The sequence below is a fragment of the Arvicanthis niloticus genome, chromosome X (genome assembly GCF_011762505.2).
Source record: "Arvicanthis niloticus isolate mArvNil1 chromosome X, mArvNil1.pat.X, whole genome shotgun sequence".
Lineage (NCBI taxonomy): Eukaryota > Metazoa > Chordata > Mammalia > Rodentia > Muridae > Arvicanthis > Arvicanthis niloticus.
In genome coordinates, this window is record NC_047679.1 from 118,570,234 (window position 1) to 118,589,874 (window position 19,641).

The window sequence follows — 19,641 nt, forward strand, 5'->3', positions numbered from 1 at the left end:
CTGCACTCAGAGCAGTTGATAAGAATAAACCCTCCCCAATCTCAAAGTCCCAGAGCTGCATCTGGGAGCCTGGTGGACTTAGGACCCATCACCCACCAAAACCCTGCCCTCCTGAATACCATTCCCCTTCTGCTGTCTTCTGCCTGGTCATTTCTGTTAGGGCAGAATCCTAGCTGGTCTACTCACTCAAAGACACAATATCATGAGCCATCCTAGAAGACCCACTGCACTCAGAGCAGTTGATACCACAGCTTGAAGGCATGTAGGGTAAGTGACCTGTCTGACTGAAAGTCTCTCTGGAGTTCTGCTGCACACAGGCTAACAAAAACCACAATCTGTAGGCCCACCTGGGGAACATCTTCACATAGGACAACAGCTTGACTGCTCCACTGAAAACCCAACAGTCTGAATGCCTTCCCCGGTGATCTACTGCAGCCAGGGCAATAGACCAGTAGCTTTTCTGCCCCTCTGAAGAGCCCCCCAGTTGGGAGGCCCCACGGGTGGTCTGTTACCATCAGGGCTGCAGGCCTACCAGGAGACCTGAAGCAACCCAGGGACAAAAGAGACAGACTCCAGAAAGAGTCACCCAGACTAGCAAACACAAGGGATATCCAGATGGCAAGAGGCAAGCACAAGACAATAAGCAACAGAAACCAACATACATGAGCATCATCAGAACCCTGTTCTCCCACGAGAGCAAGCCCTAAATACACCAACATGCCTGAAAATCAGGAGTCTATTGTAAAATTTTATCTCATGAAGATAATAGAGTCTTTTAAAGAGGATATCAATAACTCACTGAAAGAAATACAGGAAAACGCAGGTAAAAAGATGAAGGAATTGAATAAAGCAATCCAAGACATAAAGGGGGAAGTAGAAACAATAAAGAAAACACAAATGGAGGCAAGCCTGGAAATGAAAAACATAGGGAAGAGGCCAGGAATTACAGATGTAACTATCACCAACAGAATACAAGAGATAAAAAGAGAGAATCTTAGGTGTAGTAGATACTTGACGCAACTGTCAAAAAAATTTGAAAATGTAAAATCTCCTAACTCAAAGCTTTCAGGATATTCAGGACACAATAAAAAGACCAAAACTAAGAATAATCTGTGTAGTGGTATATTTCCTGCTACAGTAGACTCCGTATTTTGGGAGGTGATAATGTGGGAGGAGTAAGGAGAAGAAGGGGAAAAGGAAGAGAAGGAGAAAAGAGAGAGAGAGAGGAAGATGGCAGAGGATGTGCACTTGTCTCTAGCAGTCTAAGGTAGATGTAATATCTAGTTTAGGTATTAGGTAACACCTCTAATTATGTGTGCATATTGTTTATTGAGCATTACCAAACATATAAAGCTATTAGATAATCTTTAAGCATTAGAGTCATTTCTACCAGGTACCTCGTGGATGGCGGGATGGTCTGGGCTCAGCCCAAACTTGTGGAGACAGCATGGGAGATTGATAGAGCCATCTCTCATGATGGCTTCTCGTGGGTGCCAGGGCTGGTGTTTTTGGCTGGCCTTTTCTAGCTGTGGCATGCCTGTGACCTCTGGCCATTTCCAGCTGTGGAGCGCTTGGCTTTAGGCCATGGAGCATGGTGGCCTGAGCTAAGCAGAGCTGCCACCACTTAGATAGGCAGCCCAAGAAAATGCCATCAACAAATCAGAATAGAGAAGAAAGATTCTCAGCTCAAAGGACCTGAAAATATCTTCAACAAAACCATAGAAGAAAATTTTCTCAACCTAAAGAAAGAGATGTCCATAAAGGTACAAGAAGCCTATAGAACACCAAGTAAATTGGACCAGAAAAGAAAATTCTCTCATGACATAATAAACAAAACACTAAACACACAGAACAAAGAAAGATTATTAAAAGCTTCAAGGGAAAAGGGCCAAAAAAACATACAAAGGTAGACATATCAGAATTACACCAGACTTCTCAACAGAGGCATTAAATGCCAGAAAAGCCTGGTCAGAATTCATACAGACTCTAAGAGAACACAAAGGCCAGCCCAGGCTACTATACTCAGCAAAAATCTCAATCAACATAGATGGAGAAAACAAAATATTCCAGGTCAAAACCAAATTCAAACAGTATCTGTCTACCAATCCAGCCATATAGAGAATCTTAGAATGAAAACTCCAACACAAGGAAGGTACCTGAACCAAGGAAAGAACAAGATATTTAGCATCTCACAACAAAGCCAAAAGGAAAGAACCACAAGCACATAACTCCAGCTACAAAAAAGAGCATATCAGTAACCAACAGTCATTTCTCTTTAATATCTCTCAATATTAATGGACTCAAAACACCTATAAAATGACATAAGCTAACAGACTGAAAATGCAAATAAGATACATCATTTTTCTGCATACAAAACCACAAATCAATAACAAAGACAGACAGTATTTCAGAGTAAAAAGACAGAAAGGGGTTTTCCAGGCAAATGGTCTCAGGAAACAAGCTGGAATTGCCATCCCAATATACAATAAAATATACTTTCTACCAAACGTCATGAGTGTGATGAGGAAGGATACTTCATACCCATCGAAGGAAAAATCAACCAAGATAAAATCTCAATTCAGAACATCTATGCTCTATATGCAAGGGCACCCACATTCATAAAAGAAACTTTACTAAAGCTCAAAGCACCATTGCACCTCACACAATAATAGTGGGAGACATCAACACCCCACTCTCATTAATGGACACATCATAGAAACAGAAACTAAATATTTACACAGTGAAACTGAGAGAAGTTATGAACCAAATGGATTTAACAGATATCTACAGAACATTTCACCCTAAAACAAAAGATTATACCTTATTCTCAGCACCTCATGGTACCTTCTCCAAAATTGACCTTATAATTGGTCACAAAACAACCCTCAACCAATATGAGAAGACTGAAATAATCCCATTCAGTTCATCCTATCAGATCACCATGACCTAAGGCTGCTCTTCAATAACAGCAAACACAACAGAAAGCACACATACACTTGGAAATTGAGCAACCCTGTACTCAATGATAACTTTGGCAGGGAAGAAATAAAGAAATAAATTAAAGACTTTTATAATTTAATGAAAATCTTGAAAGATCATACCCAAACTTATGGGACACAATGAAAAGTAGTGCTAAGAGGAAAATTTACACAACTAAGAGCCCTGGTAAAGAAACTGAGAGATCTTACACTATCAACTTAACAGTATACCTGAGAGCTCTAGAACAAAAAAAGCAAACTCACCCAAGAGGAGTAGACAGGAAGAAATAGTGAAACTCAGGGCCAAAATCAACCAAATAGAAATAAAGAGAACAATAAAAAGAGTTAACAAAACAATAAATAGAATAAAAGAAATAATGAAACAACAAAAAGAATAAACAAAAGCTGATTCTTTGAGAGAACCAACAAGATAGATAAACCCCTAGCCAAACTAACTAATGTCCCAGAGGCAGTATCAAAATTAACAATATAAGAAATGAAAAGGGAGACATAACAGAAACTGAGGAAATTCAAAAAATCATAAGATCCTTATATAAAAGCCTATACTCAACAAAACTGGAAAATCTAGATGAAAATGGATAGTTTTCTAGACAGATATTACATGCCAAATTAAATCAAGAGCGGGTAAACCATCTAAACAGGCCCATATTACACAAGGAAATAGAAGTTATTAAAAACATCCCAACCAAAAAAGGCCAAGACCAGATGGTTTTAGTGCAGGACTTTACCAGACCTTCAAAGAAGACCTGATACCAATATTTTTTAAACTATTCCATAAAACAGAAACAGAAGGAACACGACCTAACTTGTTCTATAAAGCCACAATTACTCTGATACCTAAACCACACAAGGACCCATCCAAAAAAGAGAACTTCAGGCCAATCTCGCTTATGACTATTTGTGCAAAAATACTCAATAAAATTCTTGCAAACCAAATATAAGAACACATCCAAACCATCATTCACCACAATCAAGTAGGCTTCATTCCAGGGATGCAAGGTTGGTTCAATATACGTAAATCCATTAGTGTAATCCACCAAATAAACAAGCTCAAAGAAAAAAATTACATCTCCTTAGATGCAGAAAAATCATTTGACAATATACAACACCCCTTCATGTTAAAAGTGTTGAAGAGATCAGGAACTCAAGTCCCATACCTAAGCATAATAAAAGCAATTTACTGCAAACCAACAGCCAATATCAAATTAAATGGAGTCATACTTGTAGCCATCCCAGTAAAATCAGGAGAAAACAAGGATGCCCACTCTCCCCATATCTTTTCAATATTGTACTCGAAGTACTAGCTAGAACAATAAGACAACAAAAAAACATCAAGGGGAAAGAAATTGACAAAGATGAAATAAAGTTATCACTATTTGCAGATGATATGATAGTATATATAAGAGACCCCCAAAATTCTACCAGAGAGCTTCTCCAGCTAATAAACAACTTCAGTAAAGTGGCTGGGTATAAAATTAACTCAAATAAATCAGTAGCCTTCCATTATACAAATGATAAGCAGGATTAGAAAGAAATTAGGGAAAAGACACAACTCACAATATCCACAAATGACATAAAATATCTTGAGGTAACTCTAACCAAACAAGTGTAAGACCTAAAGGACAATAACTTCAAGTCTCTCAAGAAAGAAATCTAAGAAGATATCAGAAAATGGAGAGATCTCCCATGCTCATGGATTGGCAGGATTAATATAGTAAAAATGGCCAAACTACCAGATTCAACGCAATCCCTATCAAATTCCAAAAACAATTCTTCAAAGACACAGAAAGAGAAATTCTCAAATTCACCTGGAAAAGCAAAAAACCAAGAATAGAGAAAACAATTCTTAACACTAAAAGAATGACTAGGGGAATCACCATCCCTGACCTCAAGTTTTACTACAGAGCAATAGTAGTGCATTGTATTAGTACAGAAACAGACACATTGATCAATGGAATAGAAGACCCAGAAATAAAACCACACAGTTACAGACACTTGATCTTTGACAAAAAAACCAAAAATATACAATGGAAAAAAGAAAGCATCTTCAAGAAATGGTGCTTGTGTAACTGTCTATTGGTATGTAGAAAAATGAAAATAGACTCATATCACCTTTCACAAAGCTCAAATCTAAGTGGATCAAGGACCTCAACACAAAACCAGATACAATGAATCTAATAGAAGAGAAATTGGGAAAGAGCCTTGAACTCATTGGCACAGGGAGAATTTTCCTAAACAGAACTCTAATGGCTCATGCTCTGAGACCAAGAATTGATAAATGGGATCTCATGAAACTGAAAAGCTTCCGTAAGGCAAAGGACATAGTCAATAAAAGAAATCGGCAACCTACAGACTGGTAAAAAAAAATCTTCACTAATCCCACATCTGATAGAGGGCTAATCTAAAATATATAATGAACTAAAGAAGCTAACCACCAAAAAACTAAACAACTCAATTGAAAAATGGGGTATAGAACTAAACCTAGAATTCACAACAGAGGAATCTCGAATGGCTGAGATGCACTTAAAGAAATGTTCAAAGTCCTTAGTGATTAGAGAAATGCCAATCAAAATGACCTTGAGATTCTACTTCACGCCAATCAAAATGGCTAAGATAAAAAACTCAGGTGATAGCAGATGCTGGTGAGGATGTGGAGAAAGAACACTCTTCCATTGCTGGTGGGATTAGAAACTGGTACAACCACTGTGGAAATCAGTTTGAAGGTTCCTCAGAATATTAGAAATAGATCTGAAGTGTAAGATATACATATATTACATTTTCCCCAGGAATTGTCATTAGTGACAGTTTAGGTCTCTGTTTCAGAATCTCTGAGCTTGGATTCTGAAGGTCAAGTGCATACTGTGACAGTCACCTGCCTATTGTTCTGCAATTGAGTAAAGTTTTGTAAGAATAAAATAGCTAAAATCATGGAAGCTCCCTTGTGACTATGACACAAAAGCCTGTATTATCGATGTTTCCAGTTTCTACAGGATAGAATTCTATGAAATTTCTTTCATCTTCTCTATAACACTTTGACCCAACTGTCTCCAACATATTTAAAATTGTATTATGATAAAATAAAAAGTATTTTAATAATGAATTAGATTAATGGTTGTCACTAAATTATTCATATTTGTTTCCTACAACACTTCTGTATTGATCATCTATTTCCATATGTACTTACAAATTTGTTTTAATTTCTAAACATAAAATTCTACAAGTTACAAGTTCAAGGATGTGAGTGTTTCTAATTTGCCACTTATAATTAGCAGCTATAACCAAATATGAGTGAGATGGATAGTAAACATCAAAATGGAACAAAAAATTCTCTGGATTTTGAATTAAGCTCACAGCCCATCTTTGGATTATTAACAAGCTGTACATTAATTCTGTGATTTTCCTGTTGATGCTCAGTAAGACATTATTGTGGGTCTATGAAAGCTCTCTTGTATTTGAACTAAGCTTGTATTCACCTGTGGTCATTACTTACACTTTTTTGGAGAGTTACTCACTTCCAGGTTTGCAGGGAAACCATGCTATTATATACTTTAGGCCAGTGGTTCTCAAGTTGTGGGTCATGACCCATTTGGGGTCGGTCACATACTAAATATTTATATTACAAATGATAAAATAGCAAACTTCAGAGGTTGAGAAGCATTGCTTTAGGGATTTCTAGATAAGATGCAGTCACTGACCTCATGTGGGCTTAGGACATGCTGTCTACTGACAGACACACTGCTCTCACAGTATGGTGGTTTTAAATTAACCTTACTGAATTTTGGATAGTGCTATGAAGAAGGAATTGTCATTTTTCATGTATGTTTTCACTTTTCTAGAAACATGGCCCTGGTTCTTGATTTTTGCATTCTGTTCCAGTCATTTGCCAGTGTAATTCTTCATCTGTTTTTACACTTATTGATTTGTCTTTAACTATATTAATATATGAGTCCCAGTTTTTTCTGATTTTTACTAGCCATTGTTCTATGTGAACCCCAGAATTATCTTTATTACGTTCTAAAATATACATTTACAATAGTAAAATTGGATTGTATTTCTCTAATTATTTTTCGATCTTTAAATAAGAGTCCTTTATATAAGAATACCCATTTGTTCAATGATTTTTTTGTGTGCTAGAAAACTGTTAATCTCCTACTTTTGATACTGGTGGTTATCTTTGGGTGATAATGTAATTTTTGATCACTTTAAGGTAAAAGAATGCAGGACCAGTGTCTACTGAAACATCTCTAAGCTCACTCTTGCAACATTGCATGTTTTTACCTAACCTAAATGGGTAAGGGGTGCATGAAATTTGGTCTAAGTGTTAGGGGAATCTCCGAATATCATCCTAGGAAGATAGCAAAGTACAGATCTTAAGAGGAGCTGTGTAAAGTATTTATCTCCCTCTACCATGTAAAAGACTGCCAGATGGCAATGTCTTGTTTTCACCTGTGTTTTTGGGTGTAGAGAGGCACGGGGCATTCTAATCTGTCTTTCAGGGACAGATAAACAAGAATATAAGACTATTCTTCATGATACAAAGGGCCTGAACATTAGATTGTTCATGAAAGTTCATATGGTCAGCAATATCAGTTAGACCCTTTGTTTCTGGATGTCTTTGTCTCTCTGCTATTACACAGGTGGGCTCTTAGAGAAGGCAGTTAATTATACAAATAGACACTTAGACATTAGCCATATTAACATGCTGGTTAGAAAACTTTTAAAGTACAGAAAAAATAACAAGGTAATTCTTGTAAAGATCCTTGTTGTGTATTCTTTTAGTCATTTTTGTTAGATATAATATTTTTTCTTTTTTAATTTATTTTTATATTTTATTTACATTTCAGATGCCATCCCCTTTCCCCATTTCCCCTCCCTAGAAAACCCCTATTCTATGCTCCCTTTTCCCTTTTGATTTATACATTTTTAAATGTTAATCAAAAGCTTTATAAGTTTGGTAATGCTCAATCAGAAGTGTAACCCAATACCCAACCTAGATATATCAACTATCTTTGACTGGTGGAGACACGTGAACATCTGCCTCCAGAAAGAAAGAAAGATATAATAATTCTTATTGTTATATATTTATACTGTTTCATATCTTTCTAAAAGTTAACATTCATTGAAATGGTTCATAAGCATTTTAATGACTGCATACATTTCCTTCAAGTGCTTATTTTTGCTTTTGTCTTAAATTCTCTCTGTTAAGTAAATTGAAGTTTTTTCTTTGCTTGCTTTTTTCATTAGCAACCAATTATTCTGCAACAAACATACTCAGCTCTTAGGATAGATTCGTAGCCGAGAAGCCATTTTTTTTTTTTTTTTTTTTTTTTTTTAGGTTCTCAATTCTTGCTGTCAAATTGCTTTTTAACAGATCTGCAGAATGTCATTCCCAGCAGCATCTGTAGTATCTACTTTCTAACTCTCAGTATGCAAAACAAGTTTCAGAATCTCATAGTTGATTCCATTAACTTTCTAGGATATTGAAGATACTTATGTGCATAAAGTCCTAGCAAATAAGTGGATGCATTGGATAGTTTGCTAAATTGAATAATATATTGAATGTTAATACTAACTGAATACCATGACATTTTTTTCTAGTTGATCTGTATTATCAAATTTCCAGTCTGTGCATGCATATTAAATGTCTATAATGGCACGTGTATGTTGATATGGGATTGAAGTTCCACATTACTTTAAATTTCCAGCAGAGTTGTCTTAAATGTACATTGTATGAATATGCATTATACTGTTGATCATAGGAAGATATCTCAAATTTTGCATCATCTTGGCCTTGATTTGACTACTAAGTATTTACGGTAGACCAGAGATTCTATCACAAAAGAACTGAAATCCTTCGACTAAAAAAGTATAAGATCATGATTCATAGATAAGATAGAAATATATAACAGCATTAGGTTTTCAAATAGATTCTAGAGAGTGATAATATATTGAAGTATATTTGACATTTGTAGATCCAAAATTATGCATATCTGGTTTATACTGTGTCAGCCCTGACACAGGTATGACTCACACAAATACAATGCAGTACACAGACTTTTCCCTAGTTTATATTATAGTATTATTATATTATATTATAGTATTTTATATTATAGTTTATATATAGTAGTGCTACACTTGCTCTTCTCTAGAGAGAATGACTTACTACTATTGACTTTAGCCTTGATAGTGTGGCTGAAGTGGTATTTATCAAATTCCTGCACTGTGACATTACTCCCTTCTTCATTCTCATATTATGCCCTTTGGAAGTAAGTACTGTATACAGCCCATACTTAATGAGTAAAGAATTATGAATAACCTTTTCACCATTATAATTAACCACATTCCCAAGATCACCCATCCTGTAGAATCGGCTTGGGACAAAATTTACAACTTATATCTTGGCACATGAAACTGCCAGATCCTAGCCTGCAGGAAAGGAATTTTATCCAAAGCTCTTTCTTTTGCGCTTCCTTGAGTAATTTGTCCATATCTCACTCCCCAAATTACTACTTTGTACTTTCATCACTTAGCCAGTATCTTTGGGAACATATATAAATTATGAGCAGTGCTTCTGAAACTTCAGCATACAGACTAATCTGGAGCCAGCTGATAGCATGTAGGCTTCTAGTTCTGAGTCTACTCTGAAAACTTATTTAGTCATCTGTTCTAGATCTTAGATACTTAAAATGTGTTTTAGAGCTGTTTTCATCACATCTTGCACAACTAGGGAACTGATGCTGATACATTATTAATTAAAATAAATCATCTATTTAAATTACTGTTTTTTAAAATAATTTCCCTCTGCAACTATTTTCTGAGTACGTCCTGGTTCCCACATTACATTCTTGTCTATGGTAGTATTTCAACTTTCCTTGTCTATCATGGTGACAGACCTGAGGAGTATTGAAAACTCATCTAATTTTGTACAAAATGCATTTAATAGAATTTGCTGATGTATTCATGATAATCTTCAAAAGAAGTTTTGGAACAAAGACTACAGTGGGTAACAACTGGTCCCTTACTATATTTTAACAACTCACTTTATATTGTTAACATTCATCAAGAGTGCTTGGCTCAGGTAATGTGTTCCAAGTTTCTCCACTGTCAAGTTACACATTTTCTAGGCTTTAGTCTTTGTGTAAAATACATAGAATATATTAGAATCTTCTTTAGGAGGTTAGTTCCATGCTTCTGTATTTTTAATCTATTTAATTATGTAAATATAGATACATTTATTTTATACTTAGGATCATCACATAATACTATTTTTAATTACTGATTGTGACTCTGTCTCTCTGTCTCTGTCTGTCTCTCTCTCTCTCTTCTCTCTCTCTTTTCTCTCTCTCTCTCTCTCTCTCTCTCTCTCTCTCTCTCTCTCTCTCTCTCTGTGTGTGTGTGTATGTGTATGAGTGTGTTCATGTGGGTTAGAAAATGATTTGTGACAATCAGTTTTCATTTGCTATATGAGGCTAAGATTTGAACTCAGGTCATCAGATGTGCCAGCTCACACCTATGCTATCTTATCAGCCAACTTTCTGAATTTTGAGGCTGATTTAATTCTACTTGGGGAATTTATAATATATTAAGTTGGATCCTGCAACTTCTTATTATTCTCACCATTATGTTTTTTTCTTTACACCAAGCATTTTATGTGTTTCCATATTTTAAGGCATTATACTATAATTGAGACTCATCTTTATATTTCTAATCTCAGTCTATCTATCTATCTATCTATCTATCTATCTATCATCTATCTATTTATATCTATCATTTATATAAGTGTATATATAAACATGAAAAGATATATAGATAGAATGATATAGATATATGAAAAGGATAAAACTGGTAATAAAGTATATGCAGTATCTGATTCAGGATAGAACTATTTTTTGCCTTGTGTAATACACAAAATAGTCACTACAGGCTACTTATTCCATTGTTTACTGTCCCTTAGGGGATCACTCTACTAGAACTTTCCTTGTAGGTAGAAATTATTGGCTCTATGTAATTGCACAGTATAGGTTTAAGCAACATTAACATACTAAAACTTATTGTATTTTATTTTTCTCTTGCTTGTGAATGTGCAAAATCATTTATTAATCGTAATTATGATCCCTATTCCTTGAGTGTTTTCATGAATTATTCACCGCATTAAAGATTTAACTTTCATTGCTTGGTTTAATTCTTTTAATAAACTTATTGATGAGTATTATTCTTCATTATTGATTGAGAATTCCCTACATGCATATGTGTTTTGATCAAGTCCATCTCCCATCCCCCTACCAATTTCTTCTCTCTCACTACTATTAATTATGATTACTTCTGATATTTGTGTTTTGTCTTCTTTTAGTTCTATCCCAGAGTTACATGCATGGTTGTAGAGCCATCTACTGGTCAATTGTTGGCCTCTCAGGGACCTTATCCCCAAAGAATACTGACCTTTCCTTATAGGTCTCAGCTAAGGGGGGTAGAATTTTCTGACCGACTACTCTCTCTTTGCTGAGATTTTGTTTAGTCTGATTTTATGTGCACACCATGCATGTAGATGCTCCCATCTGCCACCCTCAACCCCTGCTACATACCTTTCACAGGAATCATCGTCTACCCTACAGACCCTTTGTGTAACCACCAAAGACACACATCTTCAACATGTTTCTTAACTACACCAAAATTTCTCAAGATCTGTCATCCTCAACCTTGTTTTGATATGGTTTTATTCATAATAGAGCAATTAACCTTGGCAAATCACACTAGAAGGCAGCAGAGGAGAGGGTCATAAAGAGGCACATTGACCTTAGATAGTCGAGACAGAGAGTAGCAGACTCTCAAAAGCCTGGGAATAGAAATGGTATCACTACAAATTCCACAAAAGGAAACAGGGACTCAAACCCTTTTTACCCGAATTCTCTCTTGAACACTGGAGACACCCACATTGAAAGAGAAAAGATTATTTAAAGAAAAGGTAAGAAAGACATTACACACATACTATTTCAGATGTGCAAGTCTAGTGCAGAAACAAAAATAAAAAAAATGACATGTTTATCTTTAATTATATTTCACAGATGAATAAAATGAGATTCTAAGAAGTAAAAACAATTTTATAATGGTCATAGATGTTTTAGCTGAGTTGGAAATTGGATATCTGATTTCAAAGCTATTTCTGATGAGTACTTTGTTAAGCTGATTGGCATACTTTAGGGCAAATGAGTATAACAATTTACCGAAAATAGAAAAAATAAGAATAATAAGAAAAGATATCCTTTCTGAGTTATTATCAGTAATGGTAACTAAGATTCTTCAAAATCATTGTCTTTGAATGAGGAAGTGCTTCCTTTCCTGTATACAGTGTGACAGCATCCATCTGTATTGATGCTCCTTCACATTAGATAAATTTACAGGATTAAAAGCAAAAATGATCTTTCTTCATATTTTCAAAATGTGTATAACAGATATTTTAGGTACTGCATTTCATTTGTTCTTTAAATGTTATAAATCTGAGACTTGTACAGTTGATATAATTTTTGAAAGACTGTCATCTAATTTCCCCAAATAAGCTGACTGTCAGTGTCATGTGTCACTTACATATGTGTGCTTAGGTTGTATTTGTTATTTGGTCTGATCTTCTATAACATTCAAATGTCATATTTATCTACTTGTGTGTATGCGTGTATGGGCATGCATGCCATCACACACATGTGGAGGTTAGAAGACAACTTGTAGGAGTCACTTCTCTCCTACTATGTGGGTCAAACTCAGGTCTTCAGGCTTGATATTAAGTACATTTATCCATTGAGAGACATCTCATTGGATACATACTTAGAATGTAGTTAAGGATTACTCTGGTTTGGGAAAGTCATGGGTGTAGTTTTCCTCTACGATCCAAGGCCTAATTAGCACATAGGTAGTTGGTGAGGTTTCCTGTACCAGGCATGCCTTCACTCTTTTCAAATGATTCTTCTGACCAGTTTGAGTGATGCTTGTTACCACCAAGGTATGCACGCTACTATGGTACTCTTGGGGTTATTGTACCATCTGATTATTGCTGTGATTCATACGTACCAAAGCTGGGTAATATTATTTGTTGTTTCTCTCCTTTAGAAGCTTGAAAACTAGTGCTGATGTAGGAAGTTTTCAGGTCAGATTCAACTCAGGTCCTCTAGGTCCTGTGTCTGAAATGCAGTTTTTTCAGCAATAGCAACTTACCTTTCACATCTGGAATGCAACCAAGTGTAACTCTGGTAGCCTATAGAGTTTTGGAAGTCTCTTTCACAACCCTGACTGACAATTTAATCAAGGGCTTCTCATGCCTGGTGTTTGGGTTTTATTAGATCGTCTCTGGCTCTTGAGGGAACATTGCCAGCTCAGATGAAAAACTTTATATTTTAGTTTGCCTAAGAAGAGTATAGCCTGTGGATACTCACAATCTTAAGTGCCTGCTTAAAGATAAATTTAAAATTTAAAATTTAAAAAATACATAAATTTTTAATTTTGAAATAAAATTTTATTTTTTACATAAAAATATGTATATAAAATAGGTTCAGTGATATCTAATATAAAATTGTAAATTGGAGTCTTGAAGAGAGTTGTAGATATCTTATTTGGGTCATGTAGAAGTTTTTATTATCAATTCCAAGAGATCCATTTCCACGAAAAATATTTCTAAAGTGTGATTAATTCTGATATGTTCATGTCCAAATCTCTTTATAATGATTCATTCTTAGCTTTTTGTTGCATGCCATATACTACCTATATGTTTGTTTTGATATCGTGAACATTTTTATGAGATTTTAGGCATTGAAAAAGACCTTTCCTTAAAGCAACTTTTCCTCTTGCATGATAACCTGGCACTTGTCCTTTTCTTCTGAGTAATGAAGATTATTGATTTGGCTTGTTTATGACATGTTCTTCAGAATTAGGAGAGTTTATCTTATCTACCATTCAGACTGTATTTTTCCACTCCAGATTTCCAAAGCTGTATCTCTATATAGGTGATTTTATGATGCTGATGCATCAATACTGAAAGACAGTGGTACTTAGATAAGATTTTATAATGTTGAGTAGAAGGAAACAATGATCAGAATATATTGTATGAAAAACATATAACTTTCAAAAAGAAGAATTTTGCAATGTGATGTGTTGGGAAAAAACCCTTTCAGTTGGTTAGTTTCTTGGTGGGTAAGTGAAGGATTGATAGTGCAGTGACAGAAACTGAATTGTTATAAATTGTTTAACAAATGCAGACTTATGTAACCATCACATCTAATGTTAAATAAGATTCGTAATGTAATCATTTCTCAGTAGGCTTAATGAGAAGATGTATGTAAATATGTAGAAAACTAAAAACTGCTGTTTATGATGGATCCTAATTATTATCATTATGCTATTTATTTATTACTCAAATTACTTCTGAAGGAATTACTATGCCTTCTTTCAACTTACTCTTTTGCCCCAAATGGAGAAAAATACCATAGTCACTAAATTGCAACTGTGTTTCTTTAAAAAATAATTTTTCTTCATTCAAGCAGTACTGGGTTTAAGTGCTATGTTGTCAGATTCAAATTCTATAACAAATATTTTGAATAGGTCAACCCATAAAAAGAAATTATTTCCATTGATATACTGAAAGTTTCAATTCATTGTCAGTTGACATGCTGTTTTGAGGCCAGTAGTAACTAGTACATTGATTTAAGATGATGTGATTGAGAGAGGTACTTATGTCATTGTGGCCATAAATCAAAAAGAGAGAGGAACATGAAGGTTTCAGTTTGTATATCCCTTTTATGGGCAAGCCTGCAGTAACCTATCTTCCATGCATAGGCTTTACTTCAAAAATTATTTTAACCCCCATTAAAATCATGAGCTGGAGACCAAGCTTTCAATGTTTATGCTTTTTAATTTTTATTTATTTTTATTCTTTTATTTTTTCCCAATCTGCTTCTATACCATTTTAATTACATGCAAGTACTGAGGGCAGTTCTAGGTTGAGGAACTAGCAATACAATAGTTGCAAATAGTCAAGGAACAAGCAAGACAATAAACACAAATACACAAAGAACAAGCAAGGCAATAAACAAAGTCCTGTGATCACTCTGTGGTCACTGTTTCTAAGGGCTTATCAGGATGGCCAAAATATCTGAGCCTACTTCCCTGTGCTAGCCCAAAGTCATTTTCATGTCTGAAGCCTACTTCTTTGTTCTAGCTTAAGATTTAGACTCCTACCTGAAATTGCTTCTTTGTTCTAGTCTAATGTCAGATTCCTGCCTGAAGCCCATTTCCTTGTCCTTGGTCAATGTCATATTCCTGCTAAGCAGCCCATTTCCTCATCCTCATCCTCAGCCAATGTCAGATTGCTGCCAAGAAGCCCCAAAAGCTCTCCACATCTCCCCTCTTTTATTTCATAAACAAGACTGAGCTTATCTTAGGTCATTCTGCCAAGAATGTTTTACTTACCCATTGTGGAATATGCATTATCCAAAGCAATGCATTTCTGTCTTAATTTGGTTAGGCTCTGTGCAGAATCGTACCTGTCCTTGGCTTGCCAGCTTGTTAAATTAATAACTCTGTCTGGAGGAGTCCATTTTCAGTTTCAATCCATGTACTTTGGCTGCCAACATGTTAATGTTGTTAAAGATAAGCTTTAACATGATGGGCAGGAATAAAATTATTCCCAGGACAAAAAGGGCTATCGTGATCAAGCTATATATGCCATTCTTGAAGCTTGACCAAAATAGAAATACTAACCTCAGGCCATGGGTAATTTTATCAGCAGTATCTGCATCATCAAAGTTCAGCAGAGCAGCATTCTTTTAATTCATAATCTCACTATGCAAAGTTAAAACTTCCAGAGAGTTGTTGGAATGATGCCAAATACCCTGCAAGTGTCTTTAAAGATTTTCTTAATTATAATGACTATTATTGTAAATTTTAGAAGTAAAACAAAGCCTTTGGTATTTGGCATGACACTTGAGATGGCTCCTTACTCTTAAGCGCTGACTCTCCTTTCAATAAATGTAATAGGATAAAGAACATCAACTTGTTTCAAATGCCTATCTAAATCCTCTTGTATACTCAACACATAAGTAATATTTTTTTGCTAAATCAGCAAAACAAAAGTTTTGCTTTTTTAAACAAAAGTAGCTGTCTTAACTTCTTGTGTCAAAGCAATTGTAGAAGCAGTGGTGCTAGCAATTAATGTAATTAGAGCTGTTATACCAGCAATAATCAAGCCCACTACCCTCTTGCTTCTGTTTAAAGCCTGACTCACTTCTTCCAGTGCTTGCTAGTTTTTTTTTTTTTTCAGAAAACTAAGGTTCTGTAATACTCAGGGCAATAAAACAACAGCTGGTTGATAGACTCCCATAACAGACATGCCAGGTTTCAATAGGCAAACACAATTAGAAAGTGTACAATCCATGCAACTTACATTAAATACTATAGGTGAAACAAAAGTAATTTTAACTTGACAATTAAAATAGCCTTAACACATGTAGTAACACTTTTTTGAAATCTATATCCTGTCCCGACTTTATCTCTGTTAACATAACATCATGGAGAACTGCAGCTAACTTCCAAATATGTCTCTGAAAATATCCAGATCCAGCCTTCCAAATGAAGACTGTTATTTCCAATATTGGATTGATTTCTAGACCAGTACCTGATTGAGTCCAAATAACTGATCACATTTAAGAAAAATACAAGAGTCATTATAACTTCTCTTTTTGATTCTCTGTCCCACAAGTTCTAAAAACTTGAGGCAAGGCAAATTGTCCCATCTGGGCAAAGGTGGGTCAGGAACATATGTCCAATACAGCTTCCCAGTCACCAGTGCCAGGGCATTCAGCAAACTCACAGGTCAGCATCCTTCTTTGTCCTAGCATCAGCATGTCTCACCAATCACTCTTGCAGCCACCATGCTCCTTCAGCATCCTGAAGAAAAAACACAAACATGCCCTCTTCCCATATTATATACCTGATCAGGATCATGCCATATGCCAGTAAATGGATCCTTTCTTTTTGCCTAGGCATAAGTATGCGTAGTTGTAAGGTGCTATAGACACTCAGCAGAAAATTACTTGGCATCCAAAGTTTTTAAAATTTTAAAATAAAAATAAGGTGATTTAAATAGATTTGTGGTATATGGGGATATACTTTCTCCTTTTTTATTTTATGAAGATATTGTTTTAAAGTTCCTTGGGCCCCTTCCACAATACCTTGTCCTTGAAGATTATAAGGAATCCCAATAATATGGGTAATATTAAATTGCTAACAAAAAATCTCAAATGATCAACTACAATGGCCATTTTCATTATCTGTTTTAGTCTGATTTGGAACAGCCAGCATAGAAGAACAATGTAGCCAATAACTAATTACATTTTCAGCTGCTTCTCCTGTTAAAGCATTTGCAACTCGAAAGCCTGAGAGGGTGCCAATAGTCACATGTACATATTTTAGTTGTCCAAAATCAGAAATATGAGTAACACCTATTCGCTATAATTGATTAGGTATGAGTCCTCGAGGACTAACACCATTATGTGGTAACAGATAGAAACTGAGGACATTCAGCACCAGTCTTTACAATTTGACGTGCACATAATCTAGAAATACCAAATTGTTGTTTCAAGCTATTACTCCTTTGATGATGTAAAGAATGAGATTGGCTAACTGTTCCTGTTATCTGCCAATAATCTGCCTGTTATACAATTCTGCTGTGGCATTGCCCTAAGAGATCCAAGGTATCCAGTAAGAGCTCTTAAATGTCCTATAAAGTTAAGGAACACTATGTTCTCTTAAATGGAGTTGTATTTGCATAAGTAATTGCAAAATTTGAGGATTAGCAGTATCTAAAAAAAGAAACAGCTTCAAGTAATTGTAAGCCATGAGCTATATATTGACTATCAGTACACAAATTAGAATGATTTTTCAGCATTTCTTTATTTTAAATTGGATATTTCATTTATTTATATTTAAGATTTTACCTCATTTCTCCATTCACCCCCCCAAACCCCTATCCCATCCCCCCTGTTCCTGCTTCTATGAGAGTTTGCCACCACCCACCCACCCACTCCTGCCTCCCAGCCCTCACATTACCCCATACTGGGGCATCTCGCCTTCACTAGACCAAGGACCTCCTCTCCCACAAATGGCCAACAAGGCCATTCTAATCTACATATATGGCTGGGGCCAAGGGTCTCTTCATGTGTGTTGCCAAGATGGCTGTTTAGACCCTGGGACCATGGTTTGTATTGTCACTCTCACCATGGGTCTGCAAACCCCTTCAGCTCTTTCAGTCCTCTCTCTAACTCCTCCATTGGGGACTTCATAATCATGGTTGGCTGCAGGAATCTGGCTCTATATTTGTCAGGCTCTAGCAAAGGCTCTCTGGAGACAGCTATATCAGGCTCCTATCAGCAAGCACTTCTTAGCATCCAAAACAGTATCTGTGTCTGTTGACTGCACATGGACTGGATCCCCATGTGGGGCAGACTCCAGAAGACCCCTCCTTCAGATTCTGTTCTACACTTTGTCTCCATATTTACTCCCATGAGTATTTTGGTACTAGTTCTAAGAAGGATTGAAGCACCCCCACTTTGGTCTTCCTTCTTCATGAGCTTCATAAGGTCTGTGAGTTGTATCTTGGGTATTTCAACCTTTTGGGCTAATATCTGCTTATCAGTGAGTGCATACCATGTGTGTCTTTTTGTGATTGGGTTACCTCACTCAGGATATTTTCTAGTTCCATCCATTTGCCTAAGAATTTCTCAAATTCATTATTTTTAATAGCTGAGTAATACTCCATTGTGTAAATGTACCACATTTTCTGTATCCATTCCTCTGTTGAAGGGCATCTGGGTTCTTTCCAGCTTCTGGCTATTATGAATAAGGCTGCTATGAACATAGTGGAGCATATGTCCTTCTTATATGTTGGAGCATTTACTGGGTATATGCCCAGGAGTGGTATAGCTGGATCCTCAGGTAGTAGAATCTCCAATTTTCTGAGGAACTGTCAGACTGCTTTCCCGAGTGGTTGTACCAGATTAAAATCTCATCAACAATGGAGGAATATTTCTTTTTCTCCATATTCTTTTCAGCATCTGCTATCACCTGAGTTATTGATCTTAGCCATTCTGACTGGTATGAGATAGAATGTCAGGGTTGTTGTGATTTGCATCTCCCTGAGGAGTAAGGATGTTGAACATTTCTTTGTGTGCTTCTTGGTTATTCAAGTTTCCTCAGTTGAAAATTCTTTGTTTACCTCTGCTCCCTATTTTAATAGGGTCATTTGATTGTCTAGAGTCTAATTTCTAGAGTTCCTTGTATACATTTGATACTAGCCCTCTATCAAATGTAGGCTAAGTAAAGATATTTACCAATTGGTTGGTGGCCATTTTTGTCTTATTGACAGTGTTCTTTGCTTTACAGAAGCTTTGCAATTTTATGAGGTCCTATTTGTCAATTTTTGATCTTAGAAGATAAGCCTTTGGTTTTTTGTTAATAAACTTTTCCCCTGTGCCCATGTGTTCCAGGCTCTTCCACACTTTCTCTTCCATTAAATTCAGTGTATCTGGTTTTATGTGGAAGGCCTTGATCCACTTGGACTTGAGCTTTGTACAAGGAGATAAGAATGGATTGATTTGCATTCTTC